Consider the following 20751-nt stretch of genomic DNA (forward strand, 5'->3'; position numbering starts at 1 on the left):
CATATTTAATTATTCTTAATTATTGTGTCACACCCGCAACAAAAAAATGCATTTATATTTCTACAGAAAAATTTATTTGCCTAAAAGTTTTGAAACTTTGTATTCTAAAATAGTTTACTAAAGTACTTTGAATAACAAACAGAAAAAAAATTAATTAATGTTTTAATTGGAGTTATTAAGCGTTGCGGGTGTGACATGTTCCTGTTGCGGGTGTGACATTTAGTTTAAGTCACACCCGCAACATCTTTTTAAATTAAACACAAATGTAATTCTGGAATGCATGTAGATGACAGCACTAATGTTTTAACCTTTGGCCTTTGACTTATTTGTCTAGACACCAGTTAATTCAAAATTAGTATCTTTGGAGCATGTGCAGTTGATTTATTTAGCTTGGTATTCTATATTATTGGTTCTCCTAAGAAACATTTTTGTATTTCTTGATTTATAATTAAGGCAACTATTCAATACAGTAAGATTTGTTTTTTTTTTAAAATAAAACTTTAAAAAACCAAAACAATATTTTATCTTTTTAAATATGTATAAAAATGTATAATTTTGCTTTCAGCATTTGACTTTTTCCCCCTTTACTTTTTAAAACAAATAATGTAATATTAGGGACAGATTATTTTTTACTTCAAATTCAAAATAAATATAAAGAAATAATAAAAATAGTAATGAAACTTTTATTAAAATATTTATTTAAAAAAACTTTGTATAATTCTGTCAGTTAAAGTTTTAAATGAATCAAAACTTAATGTTTTTAATTTCAATTGGGGTTAAAAAATTCAAAGAACTTCAAAAAAAAAAAAAAATGTTCAACAATATATTTTGGGACTTGTAGTGCTATATTTATTCACTTTCCCCCCCCCTTTTTTTTTTGCAGAAGAATGAACAGCACTGAAATATTCCGAAATCATAGTAAAAAGATGAAAGAAAACTCGGCTAAATACTCTGAATATTTTCTAAAAGAAAGGGAAAGAAACAAAGCAAGAATAGAAATTACAAAGAAACTACTTTAAAAAATTACATCTGTGGCCATGAAAGAAAAGAAAATGTAGAGGCAAAACCAGATTGAGAGGCAGAGAAAGTGTAGAGAGAGAAAGAAATCTTCGACAAAAGGGGCCACACCATCTCCAGCTGTAGAAGCAGAGTCGATGGCAATTTTTTGAAGAGCTCAAACCTTTGGTAATGCAATCCATAGACAGGTACAATCTTCTGTTAATGTCATACAACCATAAAAACTACAACATTAAAATTGCATGGTCATACTTTGCAAGGACTCATAGATAAGGAGCTGTGGATGGTGTTGGTTCGGTAACAAATAAAAAATGGTGTCACTTGCCGTTACAGCGTAGAGCAACAGTCAATTCTGCATCGGATTTTGCCATTTGAGCAAAAAAGGCTCTTAAAAAAATCAGAGTACTTTATTCTGCGGAGAGCGATATCACAAAAGATGTTGCAAAAATGCTTCACGCACGCTGCTGTCTTGTACAAAGCTATACCAAACTTACAATCGGTACACCATGTTGTACCGATCGATATGGGTACAATTCAAGTGGCAGGTACTAACTGCAGAAAGTGCACTGAAGATAGTTTCATTGCTGCCTCAGTCGGAAACGATCTCCCTTGGTAATATAAATGCTATTGGAGATTTTGTAGAATTAGTTTTGTTTTCTACCTCAAAAAAAAAAAAAAAAAAAAAAAAAAAATTGGTCAAAGCAAGCAAATAGATGGAGAAGACATACAAGTAGAATACTTGGAAAAAAAACCTTCAGAACATGTATACATCTGGCCCAATCAGTCAGACATATCATGGAAGAAACAGAACATTGTAATAAGAAAACTAACACCCCCTGAAATCATCAATTCTAGATTGGAAATGAGGTTTATGTAAAAAAAATTTCCTTAGTTATTTGTAATTTCTCTTATTTATTACTATGCTAATCATAAAATGTCTGATTGATAACTATTTGTGTATGTTGTTATTTTATTGGCCACACAAGTCACACCCGCAACGGGGTGTCACACCCGCAACGGCAACTTTGAATATTTTTTACAGTGAAACTAATTGAGTGAGTATCTAAATTTTTGTATGGAATAATTAGTTAAGTATTACTGTCTAACATAAAAAAAAAAACCAGTTTGATCAGTTGATATAATTCACAGAGTTTTGAATGTTTTGATCACAAGGTGAAAATGCATGTCCTTTTTATGTCACACCCGCAACGGGTAGAAATTAATTTTTTAAAAAATAAATAAAATATCAATTCAACTTGCAAATTGGCATCAATGTACCTGCAAGTGATCTTTATTGAAAAATATAAAAATTGAAACCTATACTCTAAAATATTTTTGCTGATGACTAATTTAGTTAGTGTAAATGTCACACCCGCAACTTTGGATTGGGCGTGATATTGAATCGAGAATTAATAATTCTCTCTCTGCTGTGTCCAGTTTTGCCAAGGAACGCAAAATCAGTTTTAATCCTCGTAAATCAATTGCTATCTTCTTCACAACCAATAAGCGTTTATAAAATTACCAACCTCAACTGAAGCTGGATGGACAGAATCTCACTTATAAGAAGCACCCCAAATATCTAGGATTTATTCTTGATCAAGAGTGCACCAATAAGAAACATATTGAACATATTGTTTCGAAAAGTGTTGCATTCACATGTTGCTTTCACTTTTCTGAATGCCAGTGGATGTGGCTGTATACTAATTTTCACAAGGATCATTCATTTTGAACTTTGCCAATGATTTGTGGTTACAATATTGTTTCTCCATGGTGCAACATGCATGCTTTCCTAACTCATCTGAAACAGGAGAAATATTGATAGTGCCTGCAATTGTTTGTTCTACAACAAAATCAAAACAAGGACCAAAAAATATTGTAACACATATCCTAAGCCCACACATGGAATCACGAGCAAAGAAAAAGTTTTGGTAACAAACTTAGTATTATTGACTATAATGAGATATGTGAACACTGCTTGAAAATAAGGGTTTTTTAAATTTTCATTATGTAAAGAAAAAATGTTCTTAAAACATTTCATTTTAAAATTCTTTGAAAGGACTTCTTTTAAAATTTTATAATGATATTTATTTGAAACTTCAATATATTTCTAATATTCTTCTCCATTGCTCAAAATGACAGCAATGGTTGTACTATTAATCGTGAAATACAACCTACAAACAGAAAGCAAGGAAGAATACTTTCTAAACTGAATTTCCTCCAACTATTTCACAATAATACCATTACAACAGGATTAGAAACAATTTTAATAATAATTAAAGAATGCTTAATAGTTAGATGTAAAACACTTCGCAATTCAATTTAATGTAATAAATACACTTATTGAAGATTTTTGAAAACATTAGTGGAAATACAAAACTCTCAAATTTTATTACCTTTGTTTTGGAGTCAGGACATAAAGAAAGATGGAAAGACGCTAAATCGGTATCAGTAATAATGTGATTTCCTAAAAGAGCAGCGACAATGCAAATTCTGCTTGGATGAAGATTCAAACAGCGAGTTACTTCATTCAAAATATATTCTTTAGTTTCTAAGCATCCCTAAATTTTTAATACAAAGGATGTTAGAAATCTCATAAAAAATATACATAAACAAGATTTAAATTTGCATTATTAAAATATGGAAATTGGACACAGAAAGGCAGTTTAATTTTTATATTCAAATCATTGCTTCATAACTGCATGAAGTCTCTAAAACAGCCATTCAACCATGTTTTTAGCATGCTGAAAATAATCTTAAGAGTGACGAATTTATCAATTGCATTCATGTCTAAGATATTCTCAGTTTCTGCAGTTGGAAGTACATTGTGAACATATCGTCGGTTAAGAGGAAAAACTCGCTAAGTGCATTTTGAGTCGGTTGTGAGGTGTTAGCACATTTGGATACTAAAATCTGAGATGATTAATCCAAAATTACAATAATGTAAGCTTAAAACAAAATTTGTAGATCAAGAAAAAAAAAATATTGCATCCAAAAATCCCCATAGTTTACAATTTTTCCACATTTCCAGAAGAAAAAAAATCAAAGTGCACTTAGAGAGAGTTTTTCCTCTAAACCAATGATGTGTAGTGTATCAGGCAGTGCACCTCTACATTAGTTAGAAGAAAGGAGGGCCAAGAAAATTGTTAAAAAAGGACAAATTACAAAAAGGTAAAAGTTGAAAAATGTTAAGATTTTTGAAACTCCAATTGGCTTTATTTTTGCCGAAAATCAAGATCCATTAACTAATGCAATTAGAACACTCAACAAAAACACACAAAGAAGCAAAACAACATTGCAAAATATAGAACTTAAGATAAGTCAAAAGTAGGGGAGCACAACCTTGTTCACTAAAGGGCCACTCATATCACAGACAACAAGCAAACTAACGAATGGCTGCATACCCCAACATCAGGGCTTCTGAGACCCAAGGAGGGCCTCTAGTCAGTTTGGCCTCCGAGCCACATCCTTTCTTCAGGCAGACAAGAGGATAAGTCAGCCTAGTCTGAAACTAAGGGCTTGGGTCGTAGTCGGAGTAGTATAAGTCTTATGGAATGAGTGGTGCCCAGCAACCAAACAGACAACGGCCCATTTTGGCTATCGGCGGCCCTGCCATCCCCTTAAGATATCATATACAACTCCTGTTCCAAGCCGAGCCAAAAATTTCGGAAATATGACACTTTTTCCAAAATATGCCTTAGGAATATTAGTCTTTTGCAGTTGAACAAAAATGCATATCCTGTCTTTCTAAAAAAATCCTTAACTGTATCCCTTGTGAAAAGTTACAAAATTGTAGTGCAAAGTAAACCTTTTAGGAGAATTGTCCAAATACTGTCAAACACTGACCAGCATACAAATACCAGGGCTGGTTCATACTGTTTCATGTGCCACTGAGGGCTGTCATCAAACCCTTTCTATCCCAAGATAGCCAAAAATTGACATCAGTTTTGAAAATAATTTCAGGGGGAACTTCTCTCCTTCCCCTTTTCTCTATCACTACCCAACATGACTTAAACGGGACTTCAATCTGAAACTTTCTTCCAGGCAGGCCCCTTCTTGCCTTCTCCTCCTCCTAATGCCACAAAAGATGGACTGAAAGAGCTTTTAAAACTTCAATTCGGAGGACTTCTACCAATGCCCCTACCTCCATCCGTCCTCCTTCCGACGCAACCAAAGACTCCTTAAAATTACTTTCTCAAGACTTGCAATTATACGTATCCTTTTCTTTCAAAGCAATAAATTGTCAAAAAAACCTCTCAATGTTAAACTTATCTTCTGTTTTACAAATCACACTTTTCTCTGATTAAAAGAATAAATACAGTTGGCTCTCTGTTTAACGACGCTCTACTTAACGACTTTCTCTATTTAACGACGGCTTTTCACGGTCTCAGATGGTTCACTGTAGTGTTAAAAGTATTCTATTTAAGGACGTTTTCTACTTAAGGACGATTATTTGTGGTCCCTTGAACGTCGTTACACAGAGAGCCAACTGTAAATTTAAACGTGATAAAGAAACTTGATGGAAGATGAATAAGGCTGCAGTTTCAAAGTCCTTGCAGTACTGTCCGTTCTTGGAAGAAAAGACTAGCACTCGGGAAAGATTCCACTTTAAAAAGGGGCGATAGGTTGAGGATGGGCACTTTCCGTTAGCTCTTGATATCTCTGTCTTTTTCAATGCTACTTAGGAAGAACTGTTGATCACATGTTTTACATCCTCTTACTTCTGGGTTTCCAACCCTGTTTCGATGAAATCAAAACCGACCCAACGCATGCGTAAATTCACAGGTGGTTTCAGTTAAGGAAAACAAACAATTCCTCTAAAAGATTGAGGATCTGACTTCCACCTCTGATGATTTCAGATTGTAACAAAAGGAAAAAGGGGAAAGCAGCATAGCAGTCATGTGGCCCCTACAAAAATTAAACATTAATTGTACTGTTCTGAACACCTGTTTTGGGTATACTAGCTTTTTTCAATGTAGAAAAAATTGAGCCTAGAATATTAATGAGCAGTCAATAAAGCACTATACTAGCGTCACAACCTTTTTCAGTGAAAGGTCACTCATGCTACAACAGGGTTCATACTCAACTTTGAAAATCAAAAGTAAGGAGTTTTTAAGGAGTTTTGCAGGAGTTCCATTTTATTTTTTAAAGACTAGTTTCTTGTTTAAAGATGCATTGTTTAAAACATATTTTCAGAAAAAACATGTTCAACTCTAATATTTATTTTGATTTCATACAAAACATTGAATGCAAAAACTTACTAAATTTATAGTAAAATATGCATTTACTGCTTCTTAGACTTTAGCCGTCTCGGAATCGAATTCAAATACAAGGGGGGGGGGGGGGGGGTAACCACTGAAATATGTTTTATTTTGAAAATGAATAAAAGTATTGATTAAAAATTAGTATTGTCTCAAAAATAAAACACGTACAAACAATTTCTAACAAAAAAAAAAGACTTTAAAATATAAAATAATTGCTTAAGAGGACTCGTCAGACAGAAAATTTCTAGCTTTCGGAAGAGAGAGAGAGAAAGCTGTAGCGTTTTCCTTCCCCTCTACGTGGAGCGGCTGACAGGTTTTGGGGGACGTCTTCCCCTCTATGCTGTCACCGCTCAAAATTTATTGGCAGGGGAAGAGGGTCCGTGTATAGTATTGGATGACCACATACAATTTTTGCGTTGACTCTTTTAGCGCATTTTAGTTTCGACCGAAATCTTCTACACAATCGGTGTTTTGTGCCTAAATTTCCTTTCCTTATGCACTGAAACTCGAAATTTTGTTAATTTTATATTCGTTATTTGTTTTCTAAATTTGATTTATTAAAATGCTTTCACATGCTACTTTTTATGCACAAGAAGGATATGCAGTAGGATCATTAACATTTCGTTTTCCTTCGAAACGCAGCATTATCAATCTGCAAATCAAAAGCATTTGCAGGATTGATAAAACAAATTATGGATCACGTTGCGATTCGAATTTGGCGCTCTTGTTCATCAAATATTACCGCATCATTACCGCCAGCACCAGGCAAATGGGCGCGAAATTCCTGCAGTCTGGCTGAACTCACCAAAATGAAACAATTATTCAAAATTTGAGGAATGTGCCAAAACAAGGCCCCCACCACCCTCCCAATTTTAAAGAAACGACTTAGACTTGAAATGATATTTTCGAATAAAAGCAAAACTGTTACTTTTGAAAACAGTTATATTCCAGTACTAGCTCTTACCCGCGGCTTCGCTCACGTTGATGTAGTTTTTTTCAATTGATTTAAGTTAATGGTCATTACAGGCAGAGGTCAAATAGTTACCAAAAAATTGTTTGTCTCTAGTTTCGTCGACATTTCAAATTATCTGTCCCCTTAAATGTATCAAAAGGTATGATTAAAACTGAAAATTAGGGGGAAGGGGAGTAAATGAAATATCGGCAAAACTGAGAAGACACCCAAAAATCACAAAAAATAAATCACGAAAACGTTCAGGAGTTGCAAAGAAGTCATGGGTAATTCCCAAAACAAAACCTATTCGAGTGAGGTCAACTATTCTTAAATAAAGTGAAACAGTTCCCTTATAATCCGATCTCCATCAAATGCATAATATCCAGCGCTACACCGGCAATCTAAATTATTGTATAATGTATAACTTCTTACTGTAGAAATCGTCCCAAAATGGGATCAACAATGATGCTACCCGAAATGTTTCCAATAAACAGTAAAAATTTGGCAATTGTATGAAATTGTGTGCAAAGATAATGTAATGGAAGTTTTTGCGCTGTTTATGAATTTGCGAATTAGTTGGCGAATTATTTTACGTGTTAACAAATTTAAAGAAATATTAAAGAAATGGCGATATTCGGTTACATGGTGAAAACCGAGAAAACAGTACTGCATAGTCTTTAGCTTCAAAAACAGCGACAGTTGAAAAAAATGCCAAATGCCTTAGCTATTGAAATGATTCCACAAAAAAAGTTTGGCTAGATTCCAGCTGATCGATTAAATATACCCAGTCAATACAAATAAATAAAAAAAAACCATTAATTGCCTCAAAGTTGCATTAAAATGGGAAAAAAAATCAGCCAAATCCATGTATTATTTGCCAATCTTGTGCAAAAATCTTACTTCAAGATTTGACTTGAGAAAAGCCTTGAACAGTCACGAAAAGCAAACATAGTCAACAATACAATAGTCGCTATCGACAGGGAGTTGAGATGATACACTAAATATTGTATTGAGTTAAGGAAAGCCTTCGAACATGGAACTAAAAAGCTCATAACTCGTTTTTTATTCTACTTAGAAATTTCGAAAAGGTGCCATCTTCAGCAGAAAAATCGGAGCTTTCGATGGACATATAATGTTAATATGTGCAAGTATTTTTTCATCCCCATATTAGAGAATTTATACTAAAATTGTGTTTTATTGCCTCCCAAAGGGGGTTTTGCCCCCCATAATGGGACGAAAACTACCCTATGTGTTATTCTGATGCATAAGCTATATTATTGTGAAGTTTCATCAAAATCCATTTAGTAGTTTTTGCGTGAAAGAGTAACAAACATCCATACATCCATACAGACAAACTTTCGCATATATAATAGTAGTAAGATTATTTTAATCTTTTGCAATCTATATTCTGTAGCATTTGATCTATTTCAGCCTCTGCTTCGCATTTTAAAAGTCGATTATGAAAATTACGTTTAAGAACTTCATTGGCCGCTGCGACACCATCGTTAACTTTCTAACCAGAAGTCAGTAAATTTAATAATCAATTAAATTTATCCTGATTTAATTAAACACACTGGTATGATAAATTATAAATTCATTTGTAGAAACGTGAATTGAAATAAAAGTAACGGAAAAAGAATGATTATGAAAATTTTTCCGCATTAATTTCCATACTTGTCAAGCTGTATGGGAATGACAGAATCCTTACCCCCCCCCCCCCACACACGCCACTTATCGAATTATCAGGGAACGTATTTTTCAGACTTGAAACATACTGTTTTAATTCATAGGGTAAATTTTAGAATTAGTAACGCGTTCGAAAAAGAAAATCAAATTTGTTTCTGAAGTTTTTTAATCAAAGATTGCAATCTTGAATCATTACTTACCTTTTTTTTTCAATGTCCTTTTTTTCTCTTTTCGAATTTGTGCGTAGTAGTTGATTTATGTATGTTTTTAAAAGCAAGAGTTTTGAATAACTTTCAGGTTTTCTTTTCAGATTTTTTGTTTACGCTAAATGTTTCACGAAAAGAATACTAATGAATCGAAACAGTGTAAAAGTTATACCATAAGAACAGTGGCACCCAACCTGCGGCTCGAGGGACACATACGATCTGTGAAGTTGATACGTGTGGCCCGTGGTCTTCTTTAAACTCAACAAATCGAAAAGCACGTTTAATGAGAACGTCAAAAATTGAGCTAAATATTCAGAATTGGTTTCTGATAAACTGATGCAATTAAAAAAAAAGATGCATCAAGTAATGATTACATCAATCATTGGTTTTTAATTTTCATTCCTTTTTTCTCGTTTTCACATGTAATTAAAAAAAATGTTGAACATTTTCAAATTTTAGTTATTTTCTGAACCGCTAGAATCATTTTAATATGAGGTGTGGTCTCAAGTAGAAAAATGTTTGGCACCACTGCCATAAGAGATCAAAAAATCATCAAAAATATTTTTTATTTCAGTATGAAGTATGAGTTTAATAACTTTATTTCTGGAAACACTTCTGAAAACAATTGCAAAAAAATGTCCCCTGTGGCCCAAGCTCGCTTATTATAACTCCAGTTTATTACGTTTTATCTGAAGTTTGGATTTTTAAAGATTGGAAAGTTTTGTGTATTTGCATGAAATGAAATTACATACCTTTCCTAGCATCCGTTTTATTTCTACCTACATTCGTAGCATAAGATGGGAAAACGCAGAACTTCGAGGCTGTTAAGAAACCTCTCTCTAAATGTTAAAATTATGTGCTCAAACTTCACAATCATTATTTTTTACATAGGTGAAACCAAATGGGAGACAAGGACGCAGCCAAGGGGTGGGTCCATGGGGTCCGGACCCCCCCTTCCCGAAAGACCCCTCTCCTTTTTTCTCAGTTGTTGCATCCCGCATCAACAAAATTTTTCCGAAAGATAATGATTTTATAAAAGCATTCTCTCCCTTTAAATATTCCCAGTAATCGGCAATTTTCTCAGCGCTTGAGTCAATTCAGAACACGAGAACCTCGTGCAACAACTGCAGGTTCCCAATTTTCGTCTGCTTTTTGCTGTGTCACCTTCTCCGTCCGAAACGGGGGAAATATTCCTTTTCGACTTTCAAACCAGCTGGGTCCTGTGACCTTGAAATTCAGCCCCTCTCCTTGGTCCATCAAATTGCCATTGGCAAAGTAAAAACAAGCATTTATTGCCACTTCCGTCGTATCCCACAGTCTCATTGGCGTGGTTTTCTTTATTTCTTTCTCTTTTCTTTTTGGATTTTCGTGGATTTCGTAGACGCATGTTGTACGAAAGACAGCCAAAGTGAGGTGCGTTCCTGGTGAATCAGTAATTGAATTCCGATTCTTTTCTGTTTTAACACGCAGTTTTTATCTACGTCATACTTATAGGAAACATATCTTGAACAAAATTGTATGCAAAAGAAAATTAAGTTTACCCAAACTAGGTAAGTCGCAGTGCTCCCTTTTAAAGTTTTCTTGATAATACAAGCAATTTTACGTGTTAATGTGTTTTTCCATTTAAAAACTAATTTTAGATTCTAAGCCAGCAGCGAAAAAAGAAATTCTACACATTTCGTGTGTTTGAGGATGAGAAAAATAATTATTGATTTTTTTTTTTTTCCATTTTAACTCTATATTTTTGGCATGGTTCATTTCAGATTCATTTCATATTTTGATAAAAATTTTATTTGAACTTTTAGATTACTTTTAACATCTCTCTCCTTTTTGAGTAACAAATTACGTAGATTTTTTACTGATGTTTTCCCCCCAATATTTAAGCATGATCATGGAACATATTAAATGCCCATAAATAAATTCGTGTTTGAAGGTAAAATAAATAAAATAAATGAATAAATAAAACTTGAAGTTGATGTAACAAACTTTTTACGGTATCAAAATTTTATAGAAAAATTAAATTGAAAATTACTTGAGTATTTTACTGTGATTAGTTTATGAAATTACAAGTTCGGCCATATTAACGCATGTAATAAGTAATTTATTAGAAATTATTACTTTTAAATCTTACTGAATTGTGATTCTATGATCCCAACAGTTAGTTTTTAATTGACGAAAAAAAAATCTTATTCGATGTTGTTCCATAAAACATATTTGTATTTGCATCATTGGAATACATTTTCTGGTTGTTATTCACTGGCTTTGTACTAAGGAGTTATTTAATTAGCATCTATGCATCCATCTTTAGTAAATTGTGAAGGTAGCATTAAACGTAACAAAAAACAGGCATGTGCATTTAACTATAAATTACTAGGTGAAAATTACCGCTATTTACTGCGTTACAAGCAAAGAAACAAAAAAGGGGAATACGAGGTAAATGCTTTTGAGCTTTTCTTTTATATATTGCCTTTTTTTTAAACACTTATTTTCTTCAAGCTAAAGATATTTACTATTTCTTGCAATAGAGTGTTTTGCTAACATCGTATTGAAGAAGAAAAAAATCATTACCTGCGTCGTAAAATTTGATATGTATTGTTGTTAAAATTAACAACATGTTGTTAAAATAAAATTACACAGATGCTTAATTTATTTCATTAGGTATACATTCCATTAATCGGCATGTAAAATATCCCTTAGGTCGTTTGACTGTGAATACTCTTGACAAAATTAAATTCATTTTGCAGTTTCACTTCGAAAAGTGTTTAGGTGTCTCTATCTGGTGATGGAAACTGGGCATCAAATTTTTCTCTGACATTCACATCCACGCCTTAATGGTGGCATATGAATGACTGGATGCCATATCGTTGGTTCAAACTTGTTTCGCAAAAGGTCAAAGCTTCTAACACAGCCTCATTAGAAAGAAAAAAAATAATGATAAAAAACGGCAATACGCCTTTTCCAATATTTAAAGTTTTTTCGAACAGCTTTCACCCTTTGAGGAAAAGTGACTTCACTTGAGAACCCCATTCATTTCTTGCTTCTCTTTTTTTTTCAGCTAACTGAAATCACTGTGTCAGTTGGCTGAAGAAAGAATATATATATATATATATATATATATATATATATATATATATATATATATATATATATATATATATATATATAAAATGGTTGCATCAAAGGAAGCCTCCGTCCCTCAAAGAGTTAATAGTTTGTTCAAGCTTTTAATTGATGATTAGGAATGATAATTAGAAAACGGATAAGATTGGAAATATCATTCTATTTCGTATTATCAAAAGAATATTATAAATGTAAATAAATAAAACTTATTCAAGCTTTCTAAATGAAACCTTGTTAATATTTTCGTTGAGAGAGTTGTGGGATTTTGCCTGAAATGTTGTTCAAATCGGACAGGGTTACCTTATATAACATGCATATAGTTATACATTCGACTCCATAGATATAGATTTATTTATCCTCATAATAAATAATGCCGATGATCGAGTAACCCGCGTGTTTCAACAATGAATTTGCGCCACGGCATAATATGTATTTTGACAATATGTTTTGGTAATGTTTAACATGCAGGGAACGGCTTTATTGTGACAAGGCTGCACTCGATCCGGTAACTTAACAGTTTTATTGGTAAGACTGTGTCATCTCAGAGGAATGAAGAAACGAAAACAATGAGAGCTATCTACTGGAGTTTAAGGTTAATCGACTGGTGTTAGAGTTAAAATTTCAACTATCAAAATATCACCAAACAGGGAATTGCTTCGTTCAAATGTAGAAGAGTTGAAGCAATTTACACCCGTCATACCTTGACGGGTGACTTTCTATAGTTTTCAAATAAAATGGCATAAGTACAAATGTACGTGTTTTGTTGAAATATATTACAAAACTTTAATATTTGATTAAATTATCGCATGCATTTTCCAAGTAATTCCTAGAACAGTTTTCGTTTTCCGTTTTTCTTTTATTGTGCCCTTTTTATTAATAGAAAATATATCACTCATTTTCAGGAGGACAGAGGTTCATCCATATTTGGAAACTTTGTATTTGATAACTTTCAGTTTAATGTTAATTTACAAACTTTCAATAATTTACCACTTAATATAAAATTTTTGTTAACTAATTTTAACTAATGGCTCTATTAATTTCAATTATTTAATTAATTTTAGATAATTATCATATTTTAATAATCTGTTTTAATTGGATTTATCTTATCTTGTGTAACTATCACCTACTAATTCTGCTTTAGCATGCTTCCTCTTTTGAAGTTCGTGCAACCTTGGACCCCCCCCTTAACAAAGTTCTAGCTACGTGCCTGTGGGAGAGTAAAACCAATAAAATAAAAAATAATAAAAAGGCTTATTTTGGACCACTCTAATTTACCATGCTGTTTCGTATAAACTGAAAAAGATGCCATCATAAACAGGGGCGGATACAGAAAAATCTTTTGGAGGAGACCCGAAAATTGAATCCCCTCAACGAGCCTTTTCGATGTTTAACAACAGAGTTTTGATGACTTTATTTTTAATGGTTTTGCGGTCAATGAATCTACTTCTAAATATAGGAATATTATGCACTAATATATTTTGAATGTGGACGGAAAACATCTTCAACGTTTCAAGCCAATTAAATACTAAACCCAATTTAATATCACCGAGATGCTATACAATGAGCGGTTTTAATTAGGAACATTGAGGGAAATGTTATTAAATAAACCCATCTCTCATTTGAGTTTTATAAATTAATTTATATTTTAATTACAAAATATTATTTTAGTAAGAAAATCATAACTTCATAAAACATAAGTTTTATTGAAGAATTCAGAAACTATTTCTGTGTGAATTTCAAAGCAGTTACTGATTGTTTTTAAAGTCATGACACAGTTGAGATAACATATTGTATTCTACATGCCGTTTCCATTAATAATCATGATTTTTTCAAGAAACTACCATCATGTGATTTCTATCATTTTGCATTTTTTATGAGCTGAAAATGAAATCTATTATTTGGCAAATAACTGCCTGGATCAAAATGACTTTTTTAGGCGAACCTGCACATTTTTTTTTTTTTTTAATGTTAATTATTGATTCCATAAAAGAAGAATTAGTAGATGAATGGTGATAAACATTCCCTAGAATTCGAAACCAGTGAGTTAAATGTATTCTGCCACTCTGGACCTCTGACTCTAGTATTACTTCTTCAGCAAACAAGAATGCTTTTATTCGAAATATGCTGTGTGTGTTTTGTGTCAATAACCTATATAAAAAATGCAAAAAAGAATTCAATTAAAAATAATTAATAAAATAGTTAAATTAATTCATTCCTTTGGGGGGGGGGCACCCCTAAAATCCGCTACTGATCATAAACTTATGATTTGCTTTCTAACCCGCCATAACTCTTCTAGGTAAGCATATATATATGTATTTTTTTTAATGTTAATTACTAATTCAATGAAAAAAGAAGTAATAGACAAATCGCGATGATATATAACCCTTGGGTTTAAAACCATTGAGTTACATATCTTTTTTCTTACTATCCTTAAATTCCAATAATACTCGAAAAGCAAACAAAAGTGATAAGGGTAAGTTCACGTAATTTTCTTCTAGGTATATTCAAATATTCTTTCCTTTTTATATAATGTAATAATTTAAAAAAATATATAGTTACATTGTGACAAAATTAATTGAAAATTATTTAATGGGTGAGTTCAATTAATTTTATCCCTTCGAGAGAAGCACGTAAACTCTCAATCTCCCCCCCCCCCCCCCCCGAAGATTTGCAACTGCATTTAAATCGTGATGTAAATACTTTTAAAGCTTAAATTTTGTGTTTATATACATAATTTTACAAAAAAAAAAAACCCCGCAATTATTTATTAAAAAATAAGCAAAATTAAATTTATGTAAGAGCGTCATTTTTGCCAGGTTTTTTCCTCGCAATTCTCAAGCGAAGGAAAAAAATCTTTCCAGACAGCTCTTTAGGACAGTCGATCTGTGGAGAAGCAGGTGGAGAAGAAACACGCCCACAAGTGGGGTGCTGACCGTTTCCCCGAAAAGGCCATAAATCACTTGCGTCGAGGCGAATCTCGTACCTTCGTAAAGGGGGATGGAAATTTTTAGTTTGTGAAATGGAATAGGCTCACCATTTATTTGATTACTGTTGTTCTATTAAAGCTATCGAAAATATTTTAACATCTTTAGAAAGCTGAGATTATACGCTATGCTTCTATTTTTTTAAAAATCCGAATACTCCTCCTGGTTCGTCAAAAATTCACCTTTTCTCAAAGTTCAACTTCAAGTTTGTATAAAAAAATTTTGAATTATTTTAATGAAAAACCGCAAAAATAGAAGCACTCTATAGTCGTCACAGATTAAGTCAAAAAAAGAAAAGTTTGAAAATCTCAATTTCCCGATGAGCTATCGCAAGAATGAGAAGACATTCTGCCCCGTAGGTTAACATAGGGATTCGAAAACCGGGAATCTGTCTGATGCGACCTCTTAAATAAGAACTATAATAAGCTAACTGAAAGTGGTAGAGGCCAAAATAACTTCCAACTATCAAAACAATTGAAATATTTACAGGATACAAAAGGACAAACTTCAAACACAACAAAAATTTTCAACGAAGCTTCTGTTTGATTGTCGTCGAAATGGACTCGGCACACCTCAAAACGTTCAAATCTGTCAAAATTCGAAATTTGAAAAATTTGCACAAATCTAATACTTTTTTCTATATATTAGATATAGAAGAAAGTAATAAGCAAACTATATGTTATTGTAAAAAAATAAATAAATGATTTAAAGCACTTGTTTTTTGTCTCTTTCATATTTGAATATAAATTTAATTTTTTATTCAAGGGTGAGTTAGGCAAAATAGTTATTTGCAGAAAATTTAACAGTTAGGATTTGTGTTCGCCCCAGAAAGCTTTTCATTTTATCGAAGTCTGCTCCTTACTCTCCAGCATTTCCCCCTCCACTCCTATTTCACCCTCTTCACCAACAGCAAAAAGTTCCTTACTTCTTTCTACTCAAGAAAGAATGTGTGCCTCAGCAAGAATCCTGATGGGAAGGCCAGGGCAGAAGGGAGATGGGTATTTGAAGGATCGCTAGAATGTGGCTGTGAAATGGGCGTGGCAAAACAATGAACATACAAGTCTTCAGAAAAAATTAAATACATACAAGAAGGGTTGAAAATCATAGTCCACAAAAAGTTATAAAGGTTTAAGTGATAGGATGGCATAGTAGACAAAAATGAGCGAATGTTATGGAAACTGATGCAATTGGATTTTGAAATACATAAACGCTGACGCTCCAGTGGCAGAAACGCCGCAACACGGCAACGATGTCACGGACAACGAAACCCTATCGCGGACAGCTCTGTCCGCGCTAAAAAAAGTTGTCCGCAAAAAAATAAAGGTAGTCCGCAGAGAAAAAAAAAAAGCTGTCCGCAACCGACATTTATTTGCATGATGTGCTGACGCAGGGAGAGAGAGAATAATCGCACCCCCTGTTCAACAGTTGACACCAACAAGATACAAGCTATAGTACAGCTTGAGGACTTTGTATTTTCCAGGGATGACGTTTTACTTCATTTGAAAAAAATTAAAGAGACTATGGCTCCGGGACCAGATAATATTTATCCAAAAATTTTAGTTGAATGTGCAGAGGAATTAGCAGATGTAATCGCAAACATTTTCAATGCTTCTTATAATTTGGGGACAGTGCCAGAGGACTGGAAGTTAGTTAACATTACACCGCTCTTCAAGAAAGGGTCTAAAGGGAGTGCGGGAAATTATAGACCTGTGAGTCTAACTTCGGTGGTTTGCAAAATTTTTGAAACATTGATGAAAATTAAGATAGTAAATTTTCTAGAGACTAATAATCTATCGACTAGTTTTCAGTACGGTTTCAGGAAAGGTAAAAATCTTGTGCAACTAATTTATTACATTTCTATGACAAAGTTACCATGGCTTTGGACAATAAGAAGCCTGTAGATGTTGTTTACATTGATTTTCAAAAAGCTTTCGATAAGGTACCGCATGTTGCTCTACTTAGCAAATTAGTTGATATAGGAATAGGAGGGGGAAGTTATTCTAATTGGAGTGAGGTCTTAAGCGGGGTTCCTCAAGGATCAGTTTTAGGGCCTGTTTTGTTCATTGTCTTTATGAACGATATTCACAAAAATATTTCTGGGAACATGAATTGTTTTGCTGATGATGTCAAAGTTATGGGGACTATAGAAAATGAAGAACAAGCAAATCAGCTGCAAGAGGATCTAGATCATATTACGGAGTGGGCTGATAGATGGGGTATGGCTGTTAATGTTGGGAAATGCCAAGTGCTACATTTAGGGCATGGAAATAAGTGTACAAGTTATTATTTGCAAGGTTCAGTCATTAGTCAGGCAGACAAAGTTACTGATCTGGAGGTCTTAATAAGTCAGGATTTAAAGTTTAGCCAACAGTGCAACATTGCTAGCAACAAAGCCAATAAGATGCTTGGGTTTATCAATAGATCTATTTCAAACAAATCTAAAGAAGTTCTTCTGACTTTATATAGAAGTTTGGTAAGATCCCATTTGGAGTATGCTGTTCAGTTTTGGTCTCCTTATCTTAAAAAAGACATTCATGTATTGGAAAGGGTTCAAAGGCGGGCTACAGGGCTAATAAGTGGACTTTCCCACTTAGATTATTATTCCAGGGTCAGAAGGCTTAAAATGTAGTCTTGAGCAAAGAAGAGACCGAGGGGACATGATTCAGCTGTTTAAATTTATTAAAACGAAAGATGTTACGGGGCTGAAGTTTAGCACTGAAAACAGGACAAGGGGTCATTGTTTTAAGCTATTTAAATCTCAGGCTAACATGGATATTAGGAAAAATTATTATTTTAGCAAGGTAGTGGAACCTTGGAACAACTTACCGGAAGAGGTGGTAATGAGCAAAGGAGTAGACCGTTTTAAGAGGGCCATTGATTTTCACTGGGGATTGTAAATCGACTAGGACCAGTATAGCTGGTCCCAGAGCCTGTTGCTGGTTGTCACTTTTGTATTTGTACTTGATTGTTCTTGTTGGCCTGCCTGCGGCACTTTTGAACCAAAACAAAACAATCAAAAATTTCTGTGTACAAAAAAAGTCAGCATATTTCTGTGATGCAAGGGATAAATAACTAACCTAGTGAAAAATTTTGCTTGTTTGTTTTTTTCCGCTAATGACTTTAAAAAAAAGCATTTACAGTAGAAGACCGTTATAACGCACACCTTGGGACCAGAGCTTTTGAATTATACAGGTTTTTGCGTTATATAGATCATTTCACAAATTTTGAAACTAATATTCAGAATATATCTATATATTAGCACTTCAGAATGAGTTTTATTTGCAATGTGTATTAAAGCACCAATATTACAATTAGTTATTCACAAATAAATATGTTTCACTATCAAAATCCTGCACTTCTGCTAGCTTGATGGTTTGCATAACAGCTGCATTTTCTAAAGCATCTGGTATTTTATGTTTACTATGAGTACTAATTTTTAATTTAAAAGCTTTGAAATGAGATGGAAAGATGAAAAACTTTAAAAATTTAATTTGCCTAACAATTTTTATTTTTGCAAAGCAAAATAGAGGGATTTTTTAAACTTCAAAACCTATTGTTTACTTCTGAAAAGTAGTGCGGTTTATAGAGAATTGTGTTATACAGGTCGGCGTTATAAAGGTCTTCTACTGTATTAGCGAATTGAAATGTGATCACTAAAAATAGGGTTACCAGCTTTAAAATTATCGCCATTTAGTGTCTGGTGATACCTTTACAAATCCCTTTTTTTTTTTTTTGTCACGACTCCGAATATGTCAGTGATATTAATAATATTCATCATGCAGACCTGTTAAATGGTAATTCTAAAATTATTTTACTTTAATAAACTTTATTTACCGTTTTTATACTTTTAATGCTTTTATTTTGAAAAATGCAATCTGATTGCATCCTATATGACAATCAAACTTTTACTCTTTTTTTTTTCAACCAAAGTTCGCTTTATATGGAGGTAAGTAAATGAAAAGTCTATTAAAACCATCATTTCAAGATTTTAAAACGAAATTCCGTTTCTGAGTCAAAAACTAAATTGCTGAATAGATGGTTTAATTTTAGTTCTGCTTCAACTGTGTCAATAGATATTAATGATAGATATTAATGATCAGTTTATTATAGGCTTTTAAAATGCAATTCTAAAATAATTTTTTAAAAAATAATTCTATTATGATCCGTTTTTATACTTTTGGAGCCTTCAATTTGAGAATTGCGATCTCTTTGCATCCACTTTGAAAACTAAATTTTTCTAATTTTTTTATATTTAGTACACTTTGTTAAGAGGTAAACAAGTAAATTCTCCTTTTATTTTTATTGAAATCACGAAATTTAGAAGCTTTAAACGAAATTTTCAGATTTATTTGAGAGTTTCAAAGATTGCTCAACCACTGCTTGAATTTTAATTTTTTGTTTCAATTTCTGAACGGAAATTAATATTATTAACGGAGAAAAGAACCAATATCACAAAAACACCCACTTTGAAATTTTGTTTTACACCCCCCCCCCCCCCCCCCGTCACGCAAAATTATTTGAATTTTCAAAAAAAAATTGATTTTTCACGAAAAAAAAATTGGACCCTGTGAAAAATCCTGGACAGACCCCTGTTCAATAGCCAACGCATGTTTGCAAATGTCAGGCGGCCACCAAGGACAGGGGGTGGGGATCATCAGATTGCGCCTTTAAAACTTTTAGGGAGAAGTAATTTGAGAAAGATTTTGGTCTCAGTCTGGGTGGAGGGCGGGATGGGGTATCTCCTGCCTTATTTTAAAAAAGACTTATTTTTATTGAAACCACGCTCAAAATTTTGCAGACAGGTTACGAAGTTCTAAAAGCTTGTCGCAGACAGATACAAAACTTTCGGCCACTGGGGCTGACATTTTCTACGTCATTCTCGAGCCTTAACCCCCCACCCCCCATGAAACGAAGTTCTTTTCTTCTTTCTACCTTAGAAAGAACACCTGAGTCAGCGATAATCCTGATGGGAAGAACGCACATGCATGCAATCATCACGAGATCACTTGAAAATGCTCAGCGGCTGGGAAAAGAAAAAAATACAAAAAGCTGACCCGCAGAAGATTTTTATCTCTGTAACATCATAAAAGATCGTCTAATGCTGCGTTTTTGGAATTTCATTTTTGAAAATTACTGATAGATTGTCTTTTAAACAAAGAACCTCTCCTCTTCCTAACATCACAATATTCGTTTAAAATTGCATTTTTGGAAAATCAATATAGAAAAATTTTAGGGGGAGAATTCTGAACCCCATACTTTCATCAAAGATGGCATAGAATTGCGTTTTTATAACTTCAAGTCTGAACATTTCGAGGAAATAAGCTCTTTGAACTTCTAGTTCAAACTTAAATTTGAGAGGTTTGCTCCAAAATCTTTATCGCTTAGGACCTACATTCGACTTGAGCCGCCATTGGCCTGGGAAATTGGAGACATTTTTTCCAATTGGTTCCAGAACTTTTTTCAATAAGTCAAGTTATTAAACTCACACAACTCAGAGCTCACTGGAAGAAGAGCTTTTAGAAATG

At 33.2% G+C, this 20751-nt stretch overlaps 1 long non-coding RNA gene across 1 annotated transcript in view; it reads right to left on the reverse strand.

The window, feature by feature from the left end:
* Nucleotides 1-20751, reverse strand: part of LOC129231841 (uncharacterized) — a 57526-nt gene that overhangs the window by 28128 nt on the left and 8647 nt on the right. Inside the window, exon 2 of the long non-coding RNA XR_008581304.1 lies at nt 3411-3575. This is a non-coding gene — a long non-coding RNA (uncharacterized LOC129231841). The remainder of the gene's footprint in view (nt 1-3410; nt 3576-20751) is intronic.

The sequence above is a fragment of the Uloborus diversus genome, chromosome 10 (genome assembly GCF_026930045.1).
Source record: "Uloborus diversus isolate 005 chromosome 10, Udiv.v.3.1, whole genome shotgun sequence".
In the NCBI taxonomy this organism is placed as follows: domain Eukaryota; kingdom Metazoa; phylum Arthropoda; class Arachnida; order Araneae; family Uloboridae; genus Uloborus; species Uloborus diversus.